Below are 12875 nucleotides of genomic sequence, written 5' to 3'. Positions count from 1 at the left end.
GCAACAGTGAGATTTACATGGGCACCGATGGAGGCAAAGTAAGGATTGTTTTTGCATGTAACTGTTACTGTGGGTCATGTGCCAGTATGGAGAAATCAAACAACCTTTACATCCTGACACACTGCTTTCCACACAGGAAGCATCAAGTTATCATTGAATGCTGTTGAACAAACAGCTTCGTAGTCATCACTACTGTGCAGCCTAATTGATTGTTGCTAATATCAGTCTTGTCCTCTGAACTCATCTTATTGCAAGACAGGAGATGCTTGTTTATCAACTGTAGCTGCCATGAACCAAAATATTCATTAAAGTCTACAAAATAGGCTAAATTATAATCTAATCAGATAAGGAGGATCCGCTGTGTCCTCAGATCACCCCTAGACTTAGTACAATAATCATTTATTATCACAGTTCCTGTGGTGCAGGAATTCTGGAGCTGCTTGGTCGGGCAGTTCTGTCTCAGGGTGTCTTATGAAGCTTTAGTTCCATGGGGCTTTAGTCTCTAAAAGTTTGAAAGGTTTGGCTGGAGGATCACATGGCTGGCAAGTTGGGTCTGGCCAGCTGGTTTCTCTCCATGTGGGCCCCTCCACAGGGTTATGTGGCCCTCAAAATCTGGCTTTGTCCAGAGTGAGCTATCTAAGAAACCAAGACAGAAGCTGCAGTGAAGGGGACTACAGTGGAGTGAATACCAGGAGGTGAGGATCCTTGAAGGGTATCTTAGAGACTAGCTGCCATACCTTAAATGAATATCTCTGTTAATAACAAAGTTTAGGGCTCAGGGCTGTAAGAACAAGGACAAGGATCTAGACACTCATGTATAGGTAGACTAGGAAATTCCAGGTGAACTATATATATTTAATAGTACTGCCAGCATATATTATCCTGAAGGATTGGCTTTGTGGTCATTGTTAAGACCTACTTTTCTAAACTAGTGGGAATTTTTAATGAAGGAAAAAGTAAACATGTAAATGCTTGTTTTATTTGTGAATTTTGTAAAGCATTTTCAGAGACATACTGACATTTAGTTAGCTAAGTACAGAACTATGAAAAATTGGTTAAATACTAGGAAGACCCTAAAGAAAATGAGTATGAATAGAAAATAATTTACTCTCTGTAAAAGTGGTAAATACTAATCATTAACAAGTAAAATAATCTATTAAACCAATTGGACGGAGGCATGTGTTAACTAAACTTTTAGAAGATTGTCATAACATTCCAGTTAATTGATATTCTAGATTAGGATTTGGCAGTAGGGGCCTGTGGACCAAATCCAGCATGCTGCCTGTTTTTGTAAATAAAGTTTTATTGGAACACAGCCACATTCATCTGTTTCCATATTGTCTGTGACTGCTTTCTCACTGCAATATCAGAGGCAATAGTTGTGTGACAAAGACTGTGCACAAAGCCTAAAATATTTACTGCCCTTTGAAGAATAAGTTTATTGACCCCTGCTCTAGATTTTAGACTTTTAAAATATGAGATTAGGTTTTGGAGTGCCGATGGATGCATAAATCTACAGACAGTAGCATGTAAACATAAAAAAAATGCATTGTGAACAGCATTGTAATTTTTTTTAGAAGAAAAGTCTTATTAATTAGAAGAGGGAGGGACAGAATATTGTAAGATTCACAAGAATAATGCTTCATTAGGCAAGACTTTGCTTATTAAGAAAATTCATGAGCTTTGAATAGGGCCCATGTGGGAACATATGAAGCCAGCATTTGAAAAGCAAATGTGAACATTATGTTGACTGAATTAGGTTAGTGTGAAAAACCAATCTAAAAATTTTAATCTATTCTTAAATCTGAATTAGAAGTTAAGAATTTTATTATTAACTTTGAAATCTTTTCTGGTTTATGGTGAGAGTTTTGCTTTTTTGCCTTTTTTTTTTTTTAAACATGAAAATATAGTCTTCAGAATATGTCCCCTGACTAATATCTATTTTCTACCCTTCTGCAGAATGACTTAAAGAGATATGCTTAATGGTGTGCTGCAGACAAATTGAAGAATGAAATTTCCAAATAAGAAGCCCAAAATTTAGGGCTCTGGGCTGTATGAGCAAGGACAAGGACCTAGGCACTCATGTGCAGGTGGACTAGAAAATCCCAGGTGAAATATAGTTCTAATAGTACCACCAGCATAAGTTATCCTACCGGATTGGCTTTGTGGTCATTGTTAAAACCTGTTTTTCTAAATTAGTGGGAAAAATTTGTACCAAATAGAATATACGTTAAGATTGTGATATAAAGAAGAAAAGATGTGAGGTTGTTTTAGCATTTTAATCAGGCTCTGTACTAGGCACATTTCAAAAAGTGGCTCATTTACTGCTCTCAGTAACTCCATAGGATAAGAAATAGTGTTATCCTCACTCAACGTATGAGTAAACTGAACCTTAGAGAGTTTAACTTGCCCAAATCCAGTAGTAGGACTAGGACTTACAGTCTGAGGACATCTCATTCCAGATGTCTCCACATCACACCGCCAGCCTCTAAATCTGTCATCTTGTTCCTAGCTCCTATTTTTTTTTCCCCTTTTCTTTTCCCTTCTTCCCACCTCTTCTTACCTTTCCCATTTCCTTTCTTTTTTTTTATTGTTAATTACATAACTAGTATGTGCTATCAAAAACAATTTAGCACAAGAGTATAAAATAAAAAATGAAAGTAGCCTTTATCCATACTGTTCTCTTGCTTCTTGCTTCTTTTACCCAAGATAATATACATAGATATCATAGATATCTCCCATGACAGGACATACAGTTCTTTCTCCCTTCCTGTTTTTAACAGCTGTGTGACATGTTCCACAGTACAGAAACTTTAATTTATGCAGCGATTCCTGTTGATTATTCTCTTGACTTATGGCATCTTGTTTTCTGTCTTTGTTGCTGTTTATATAACTTGGCCTAATGAGCATCTGGTGCTTGCCTTGCACACACTAATTGAAATGACTGAAGTTTATCTATCATCACTCTAAATAATTTTTAAAAAGCAATGGTGACCTTAGTGATATTTTGAGTCTGATTTCTTGAATAGGATTTTGTCTCTGTATCATGAGGTGTTGTGACCCTTTCTTAAACTCATTGAAAATCTTTATTCTTTTCTCAGTTATCAGCAGATTATAATTTATATGTCAATTATAACAAGAAAATTTAAGGATGAGCTATCTCCATCAGAAGTTTTAAATTATCACATAAAAATGACAAGTTGATGGGGCACCTGGGTGGCTCAGTCGGTTAAGCAGCTGACTTCAACTCAGGTAATAGTCTCGCAGTTCATGGGTTCAAGCCCCACATCAGGCTTTGTGCTGACAGCTCAGAGCCAGGAGCCTGCTTCAGATGCTGTATCTCCCTCTCTCTCTGCCCCTCCCCCACTCCTGCTCTGTCTGTCTCAAAATTAAATAAACATTAAAACGTTTTTTAAATGATTTAAGTTGATTCTTCATAGGTCATTAGACTGTAAACCTTATACATGATTGTATATATATAGTAAAAAAAATTTGGCCATGAATTGTCAGAAAGTAGTTTTTCTAAAAGAGCATTAAGATATCTAACCTAATTCCTGGTATCAATTTAGTAACTTATTTAAAAAAGTACAACACCATTGTTGACATACTGGTAAAGTATTCTTTTTATACACCAGTGATGCTTATTTTGGAAAGTACTATTGGTATTTTAGAAAACTAACTTTTCTGCATTAGTACAAAGTATCTACTTGTATGTAGTAGTATTTATTACATGAATGAAGGGATGGATGGATGGATGGATAGGAGAGAGGAAGGAGACAAAAAATTGAGGAAGTTATCTATTTGTTAGTACAACAATGTTAATGGTTGTAGTAGGACTGGAAAGAATAAAAATCATCTTATCTGGCTAGCAGGGAGTGTCCAGCAAAGCAAAGAAGAAAACCTATCCGTTTGCCCTCTTGTTTTGGAAGAGTATGAATAGAAGGGAGACACCATGTGGCAGAGCAGGAAAAACATGCACTCTTTCTTACCCCTTTCTTCAGTTTCATAGCCATGCAACCCTAAATAGCTTCTGTTTTCACCTTTTCACATATATAGTGCGAATAGTAAAACCCATCTGATGGTGTTCTTGTGCAAAAGAAAGATCAGTCACATACCCACAATACCTGAAGTGATTCTCAATAAATGATACTTGGTATCATGGTGTTGCTGAAGTTGCTGGTCTGGCTTGTGAATTTTTAGCTTTTCTTCTGTCTGTGATTTTCTTTCTTTTTTCTTTATTTTTAGAAAATCACTTAGAGTAGTAATTTTTGGGTGGTTTATAATTAATGGAGTGAGAAAATAAGCAGGATGGGCTTTCTGGATGCCAAAATTGATTGATGATATTGACTATTAAAATTTTTAAATCCTTGGGGCACCTATGTGGCTCAGTTGGTTAAGCATCCGACTTCGGCTCAGGTCATGATCTTGCAGTTTGTGAGTTCGAGCCCTGCATTGGGCTCTGTACTGACAGCTCAGAGCCTGGAGCCTGCTTCAGATTCTGTGTGTCCTCCTCTCTCTGCCCCTCCTATGTTCATGCTCTGTCTCTGCCCCTCCCATGCTCATGCTCTGTCTCTCAATAATAATAAATAAACCTTAAATATTGAAAAAAAATATTTTTAAATCCTTGTTTGTTGGCTGCAGTAAATCAAGAATTTAGTCAAGTCCTGAGAGCCAACTTGTCTTACTACCTTTAGAAATGAACGTATCTCTTGCCAAATGTATCTCCTTCCCTGCCTTTCTGCAGAGATGGCTCTCTTCTCTACTGACCACATTGCTCTTCCAACATTAAGAACCTCTTTGTTTTCATCTTACTCAGTTTCTTGGCAACATTCAGCATAGTGAGTCCTTTGACACTTTTTTCCCCTTGGCTTCTATGACATCATGCACTTCTGGGTTTTTTGCTGCTTTTCTGGCTACTCTTTTACTGGCTCTTTTTCTTTTGCCACAGCCATTTTGGTCTCTCTGCCATTCTTCAAATATGCTAGTGAAATTATTTTGGAAAATCTTACTTATTCCTGCCTCGGGGCCTTAGCACTGACCTCTCCCTCTCTGCTTGGCTTTTTGCTCACTTCCCATCTTTTGAGTGAGACCCTGACCCCTGTTATCCTTGCAACACTCCTAACTTTTTCCTTTTTCCATAGCATTTACCCCTTCTATCATACTACATAGTTTACTTATTTATTATGTTTGTCTATCTTCTCTGATAGAGTATAAGCTCCATGAGGGCAAGGATCTAGATTTTGTTTCCATAGATTGCACCAAACACCTAGCATAGGGCCTGGCACATAGTAGGCATCGTTGATTGATGAAAACACAGCATCTATCCTGTGTTCTCTTTTAAGTCATCTCATTCACTTCCAAGGCTCTTTGCACACCGTATGCCAATCATCCATAAATCTACATCGCCTGCCTAGATGTCTAGGCTCTTGCATGTCTCTACTCACTGACCTGTCCACGTAGTGTCTAGTGGATGTAATCAGAAAACAAAAAGATTTTACAGGCATCCTTAATTTCTCTCTTTCCTTCATTGACCCTTCCTTCCCCTTCAGTCTATCAGTAGGCCCTGTTGACCCTTCTTTTCAGAAAGTGTGCCACTATCATCTCTCACCCAAACAACAGCAGGAGCCTCTCAGCTTGTCCCCTGCTTCTATTTTTGACCCATTGCAGTCCATTCTCCACACTGTAGCCAGAAGCATCTTCTGTAAAACGTAAAAAGGTAAGCAGATCATCCCACAGCCTTCCAGTGGCTTTCCATACCACTTAGAGTAAAATCCAGAGTCCCTTCTTTGGCTTATAAATCCAGCACTGGTTGACCTGCTGTCTCTCATCTCTTAACTGTTTTCCCCTCATCCCTACCACACTGTGGACACTGAGGCCTTCCTTCTTCTCCCTAGATATGCTAACCTTAAAGCCTTTAGACTAACTGTCCACTCTATCTGGACTCCTTTTCCCTCTTTCTGCTACTGTGTAAGATGTTGCTTACATGTTGCCTGTTCAGGACTTGTCTTGACCATCCATTCACTCGGTTACTCAGCCTGTCTTAGTTGTTTGCATAATAACCCTTTCCCACTATCTTATATATTGTTCATTGAGTTTTTTCCCTAATAAGAATATAAGCTCTGTGAGAGGTCTTTGTAACTTTTGTACCACTGAAAACATTTCCCTAATACATACAACAGTGTCTGATAGAGTTGATGCTTGATAAGTATTTGTATACTGAATGAATAAATGAACAACAGAGAACAACTTGTTTTTTAAGAGTTCCAAATTTCTGTAATACTTAATATTTTAACTAACTGATTAAGAATATCCTTAAGAATAATGGGAGAAAAATATGATTGTTCTGATTTGGGGAAAGAGGCATTAGTGCTCTGTCTTAGTAGAAAGCAGAAAATAGTCCCACCCCATCCTCATTTTCTCTTTTCATGTGCACAATACAGTATTTTCAAAATATTCTTCTCTTATGTCTTTATTCAGAAGCAAAATTGTTTTGTGTTTGCTTTTGTTTTTCTAGGAAAGCATGAGAGGTTTTCTTTATACTCTAAGCGTTGTCTCAAGCAAGAGACTGTTTGAATGCCAAAATAATGTATAATTAAGTCTATTCATTATCTTGCCGCATGCTAAGTAGATGCTAAGGGCTTATCACTGCAGTAAAAGTCACTAGGATATTTAAGTTTATTTTATGAAATATGTTTTAAAATTTAGCTTTTTCAGACAACAATTTATCATGCAAAATGTATTCCTTTGCCCACAATTCTTGCAAATACATGCCCCAGATTTTGTAGGGATTCTTCCTGTTACTACTTGTTATTGGACACTTCTGGGGGCTCACTTTTTTGCTGTATGTATTTGAAAAAAATTCCTAATTTCATTGCATTAAGACTGAAGACTTTTAAAAAGCAAAGTGCTTCCACATTTTTTTTTTTTTTTTTTTTGGGACAGAGAGAGACAGAGCATGAACGGGGGAGGGGCAGAGAGAGGGAGACACAGAATCGGAAACAGGCTCCAGGCTCCGAGCCATCAGCCCAGAACCTGACGCGGGGCTCGAACTCACGGACCGCGAGATCGTGACCTGGCTGAAGTCGGACGCTTAACCGACTGCGCCACCCAGGCGCCCCGCTTCCACATTTTTAAATGCCATCTGAAGATTTCTGAGTGAGAAAGCAGTAAAAAATAAAAAGGAATCTTCTACCGACAAGTTGTGTAGTGTCAGTACTTCATGATTATTTATGTATCCATGTCTCCCTGCACACTAGCGAGTGCCTAGAACAGTGGCTTGTAACCAGAGGAACCTCAAAATCATGGAGAGAGCTTCTTCATAATGTCTGGCCCCACACCAACTGGTCAGATTGAAAGATTTCTGGACCCTGACTACGTGTGCCTGAGTTTTTCAGCTACACAAATGATCCTAATGTGAACTATGGTGAAAACCAAAATGGCGACAAGTTGCAGTAGAAGGTTCTCGCGCTCCCTTCCATTCTCCCTCCTCTTGTCTCTGGTTCCCTCCCTGTAGTTCACTGTCCAACGAATGGCAAGTATGTTTAGTCATAGAGATATCTGTCCATCCTCCTGCACTGCACCAGAACTGTGCAAAGTCTTTAGAGGTTACTCACTTGTCATAGAAATAGATTATATCTTCTGTTGAATTTTTACAGATTCATTCATTCTTAGCAGAGTAATATTTAGGAAACATTTTATCAAGTTTTGTAGGTAGAGAAAGGGTAAGCAAATCAATGGTGAGGGGTCCCTGAGTGGCTCAGTCAGTTAAGCATCCGACTCGTGGTTTCAGCTCAGATCAGTGGGATCGAGCCCTGCATCTGGCTCTGTGCTGACAGCAGGGAGCCTGCTTGGGAGTGGCTCTCGCGCGCTTCTCTCTCTCTCTCTCCCTCTCTCTCTCTCTCTCTCTCTCTCTCCCCCCCCCTCCACCTCCCCCTCCCCCGCTTGTGTGTGTGCACAGGTGCTGTCTCTCAAGATAGATAAATAAATAAACATTTTAAAAAAAGAACGATAAGAGATAAAGATGTTTAAAAAAGGTAGGATCTCTAATTAAGATCAAAGGTAAATGTAATTATAAGATTACCTCAATGTTAAATCACAATGCTAAAGTTGAATGTATAGGAGAGAGAAAATTCAGGTTAAAGAGCTATTATTAAGTAATATGGAAGAATCCAAAACGTAAATTAAAAAATGGCTGTGCTATGCCAGTGGGCTGGAATTAATGCCTTTTTACCTACTTTTGTGTCTGCCGATCTTTCCAAAGTTATATCCTTCATTTAGCTGTTGAGCACATGACCAGCCTAGCTCCTCCATTATGCAGGATATAAAGCACTTCTTGCTGTCTGCTTCCAAATTCCACCCCTGAATATTAGCTTCCCTTCCTCTCTTTTCTCTCTTCCCAGTTTTGACAGCCTACATTTCCCAGCACTCACACCAGTGCGGCCAGTTCCCAGTCCTCTCCTGCTCTGCTGCTCTGCCTCCAGTCTGGCCGTTTCCTCTTCCCTGCATCTTCTTTCTGGTCCAGATCCTCAGTGTTTATCCAGGGCATTTCAAAAAGGTCACCCCCTCCCAAAGCCTTCTCTAAATTTCCCTCATCAGAATGCTGTCTCTCTTCCCTCTAAACTCCCCAGTGCAGCAAGGCACCTCTCTCTTTTGCTGTGATCACCTTGTAGTAGTGTCATGTATTCTTGCCTCATCTTCTACAAGCTCGTTTGAAGACAGAGATAATCGTCCTTTTGTTTGTTTCTACTGTACATTGCCTTGCACCATGCCTCATATGTAACATGTTTTTAATAAGTATTTATAGATCAGAAGTAGATTTGTTACAGAGAGGGAGGCAAGCCATAAGAGACTTTTAAATACAGAGAACAAACTGAGGGTGGAAGGGAGTTGGTGGGGGGGAGCAGGGGACAGGGAAAATGGGTGATGGGCATTGAGGAGGGCACTTGGTGGGATGAATACTGGGTATTTTATGTAAGTGACGTATCGCAGGAATCTACTCCCAAAGCCAAGAGCACACCATATACACTGTATGTTAGCTAACTTGACAATAAATAATATATAAAAAATAAAAATAAAAAAATAATAATAAAGAAGCAGTTTTTTCTTCTAATAAAATAAATATTTATTTATGGCACCAAAAAAAAGTAGATTTGTTTGCTTTAGTAAAGAACTTTTCCTTTCTCCTTCAGAAATCATAGTTTTCTAAAAGTTCTTTTTTAAAACAGAGTCATCACCGTGACACATACTGTGCACAAAACTTATTAGACTTAACAATACATAAAACATATGCATGTTGACACTTTTTGATATCTTGTATGACGCTTGGTATTTGCTTTTATTCTGTGCTCCTTCTTTTCCTGGGCTTTTTCTTTAGAGAGAGGATGCTTATGTAGCATACATTGCCCATAGACCTTGCAATTAAACCTACCTAACACTCCTTGGCAATAAGAATGAGCTGCTTTGATAGAATGCTAAAGAAAATGATATGTTAGTAGCTTTCTTTGAACTTAACACTTTTTTTTGGGGGGGGGGGAAGGTATTGGAGTCAGGTGTGGTTCCGTAAATAGTTGTCCATGTTCTTTTTTTAACATTTTTTTAGTAACTTCTCTGAGCCTTTTAATGATCTTGCCTCACCATCTATGAAAGAAGGGCCTTATCTTCATTGCTCCCATGGAATTTGTTTCCTGTGCCTTCTTACTTCCCCAGGTCTTCCAGATTAATTTGGAGTCAGGAGGGAAGGGGAAGCAAGGCTACTATTTACAAAATGGTCTCATCTTGTGGGGTGCCTGAGTGGCTCAGTCGGTGTAACATCCAGCTTCGGCTCAGGTCATGATCTCACGGTTCATGAGTTCAAGCCCTACGTTGGGCTCTGTGCTGACAGCTTGGAGCCTGGAGCCTGCTTCAGATTCTGTGTGTCTCCCTCTCTCTCTCTACCCCTCTCCTGCTCACACTGTCTCTCTTTCAAAAAAAACATTAAAGAAAATTTTTTTTAAAAATGAGACATTTGTATTGGGGTAGTTAGGTATTTAATGATGGGGAAGTGTAGAAAGGAAAATCGTAAATTAGTATATGGACACAGTTAGATGGGTTAGCCCCACTCTGCCTGTGGTTTGCTATCCTTAAGCTTGGCGTGTATCGAGTGTGTGAACACTTCCGATTTTCAAGGTGAAAATGGGAAGTGGATTCATAAGAATTTTCTGTTTGTTTTTGGTGGGGCTATATCTGCTGTGCTAGTTTTTTTTTTTTTTTCCTGAAAGATTTAAATGGTCATAGTGAGCATCTTGACCATATTTCCATCTTGCAAAAGTGTATGGCCTTTGTAGCAACTTATTCGGCAAACCAGGCAAATTAGTTATTTGATTACATAAGCATACATATGCAAACTATGTGGTTGATTTGTGTGTGGGGGCGGGGGGAATTTTTGTAAAAATTATTTTTAAGAATGCAAAAAAAAATTATTAATCCTGTATAGCTTTATCAATATTTGGGTGACGTCTGTTGTTACATAAGCTTATAATTCATTGTATACTCTATAGATGGGAAAATCTTTACTGCTATATTTTTGAAGATAGCAGACATGTTTAATAAAGATAATGAACATTTCAGTTTATTGATGTGTATTAATATTTCCAAAGGCAAAATTAAAATACTACTGGATAGTTTGCAGATTGTTTTATTTGATGTATAGCCAAGAGTACAGAATAAGGGGTTAAAAAGTGAAATGGGAATGGTTTATCGTTTGCCTACTCAGTGGTCAGATTTATTTTTTGGAATCACATCCTGCATGTCTTGATATTTTCAGTTCATTTCAGTATTTTGGGAGATACCTATGTTGATATAGTTAATGAAATACTGAAGCCTAAGGACTTGTTTAAAAAAAAAAAAAAGTATAGAGATAATTACTTCCAGTCACATCAAGTTAAATGAACCACAAAAATCATGAAGTCAAAAACAAATCAATTATCATTTGGCAGTTCCGTTTAGTTTATTGCAGTTAATGATCTTCGATTGAATTTGCAGCTCTCTGGGTTTGTTTGGAAATAGGCCATCACATGCTGAGATGAAATACCAAGTCATTTAAATTAGATACCGAGCATGCTCATATGAAGTACTTACTCTTGGAGACTGCAGTGTGGTTCAGTTTTCTTCCAGTGGGAAGAGAAGAAAAGAGCTCACCGAGTGCCCTTTTGTCATCATTCTGTCAGAGGGCACGTAATTTGTCTTTGGAAACCAGAAGCCTGAGACAAAGAGAAGAATGCAGGTTTTAGCAAAAGGCTATTTGGTGAGCTAATTAGCTGTTTTATTCTATTCTGTAATTCCTAGCAAGGCTGTGTCTTTACTTCTATCTACTGCTTGTTTTGTACTAAGCTGAAGCTTTATGTAGCAAGTAACTTAGCTGAGATTGGGAGAAAATTGTTTCTGCTGCCAAATCTCACTCTTGAAATATTTTCAATACATTCCTTAGGTGACAAGTTCATAAATTGCTATGATGATACTCCTTCGTGTTCTCCACAAATTTCATTTGCTCACTGGTGCTGAATAATGCTGGCAGGATTGTGTGCTGAGGGAGCGCAGGATATGTCTGCTTGGGCTAGTTTAGCATTTTTGTTCTTGTGTTTTGATGAAATTATAATTTTTGCTTTCACATTTCTGTACTATATCTTAAAAAGAAAAAGTAGTGGGTAAGATTTCATTTAGCTTAAAAGCAAGAATTCTTGAAATGAGAGGATATGTTACATAGTATATGTACATATTGTTATATAGATGATTCAGAAATAAGTTGGCTTTGTAATCTAATTGGTCATTTACAGTACACTAAAATAAAATGAAATTGACAACACTTTGTGAAATATGTTCCACTTATTTAGTATGCATATTTAGAAACCGTTCTGTTTTTAGTTCTTAAAGTAGCTACAGAAGTGTTTGGCATGTAATAGTTTTGCCGTTCTGGGCTCTTCTTTCTTCCCTTGAGCTCCTTAGCATGATTGCTAGGAAATGTTTTGTAGTTGTTTCTGTTATCCAAGTGCTCATGTTTTACCGTGAAGTTAAAGAGAGAAGTTTTTGTGCATTTTCCTATGTTATGCTCTCATAATATCATAACATTTAAAGTCTACAAATTATTAATTCATATTCAATTGATTTATATTTGTCATAGATAAGCTTGGCAGCCAAATCTTCAGAGTGTTCTGAAAGTTAAAATTGCATACTCGGCATGAGATAAATCATTGTATTTTTTAAAGATTTGAAGAAAAGGCATAAAATTACCATATTTATTTCCTTGGAGGAAAATCATGTTCATTAGTAAATGTAAATGTCAGGTAGGGAATTTGAGGTAGAGAAGGTGTTTTAAAGAGTTCTAGAAAAACGATGCAGGGGGTGGGAGGGATAGGAAGAGAATACTAAAGGCTTAGTGCCTTCAAATGCCAGGCAATTATGTGATGCTTTCCTGAAATATCTTTATTTTGTGAACTGCCCCCACTATGCCATTTTCCAGGATTGGCACATGTGAAGGAGGTGGGTGTATACTTAAGCTTGTATGTTCGTGGAAAGGGAGGGTTAGCACTTAGAGATGAGGACTAAGTGGCAATACTCGAGAAGTCTGTTCCCACTTGTACATACTGACTCACTTGTGTGACCTTGGGCAGCAGGTGCACTCTGTTTGTTTCTACTTATTTTTAGTATAGTACTGTATCATGGAGGTTCATTTAAGATTTCTAAAGTAATAAGATTATTTCTTGGACTGTTGCAAAGATTTGTGAGGACTGTAAGTCATTCCCAGATACCTACTGTGGGGAAACAAACAAGTGTTGCTTTATAAGTCTTTTTTGGTCTTTGAAACTAATTTGCTAATACATATTTAGTTTGTGAATAATCAT

General features: G+C 38.0%; 1 protein-coding gene across 21 annotated transcripts in view; it reads left to right on the top strand.

Moving 5' to 3' along the window:
- PLEKHA5 (pleckstrin homology domain containing A5) overlaps positions 1–12875 on the top strand; it is a 242203-nt gene that overhangs the window by 75012 nt on the left and 154316 nt on the right. Inside the window, exon 1 of one of the 21 annotated variants that reach the window (XM_058743522.1) lies at positions 11005–11281. The exons of the other annotated variants lie outside the window; for them this stretch is intronic. The gene's annotated coding sequence lies outside the window, so the exon portion shown is untranslated. Of the gene's footprint in view, positions 1–11004; positions 11282–12875 lie in introns of those variants that run through there. 21 annotated transcript variants of the gene reach the window in all.

The sequence above is a fragment of the Neofelis nebulosa genome, chromosome 8 (genome assembly GCF_028018385.1).
Source record: "Neofelis nebulosa isolate mNeoNeb1 chromosome 8, mNeoNeb1.pri, whole genome shotgun sequence".
In the NCBI taxonomy this organism is placed as follows: Eukaryota; Metazoa; Chordata; class Mammalia; order Carnivora; family Felidae; genus Neofelis; species Neofelis nebulosa.
Note: the sequence above shows the minus strand (reverse complement) of the source record. Positions and strands in the feature narration are given on the sequence as shown.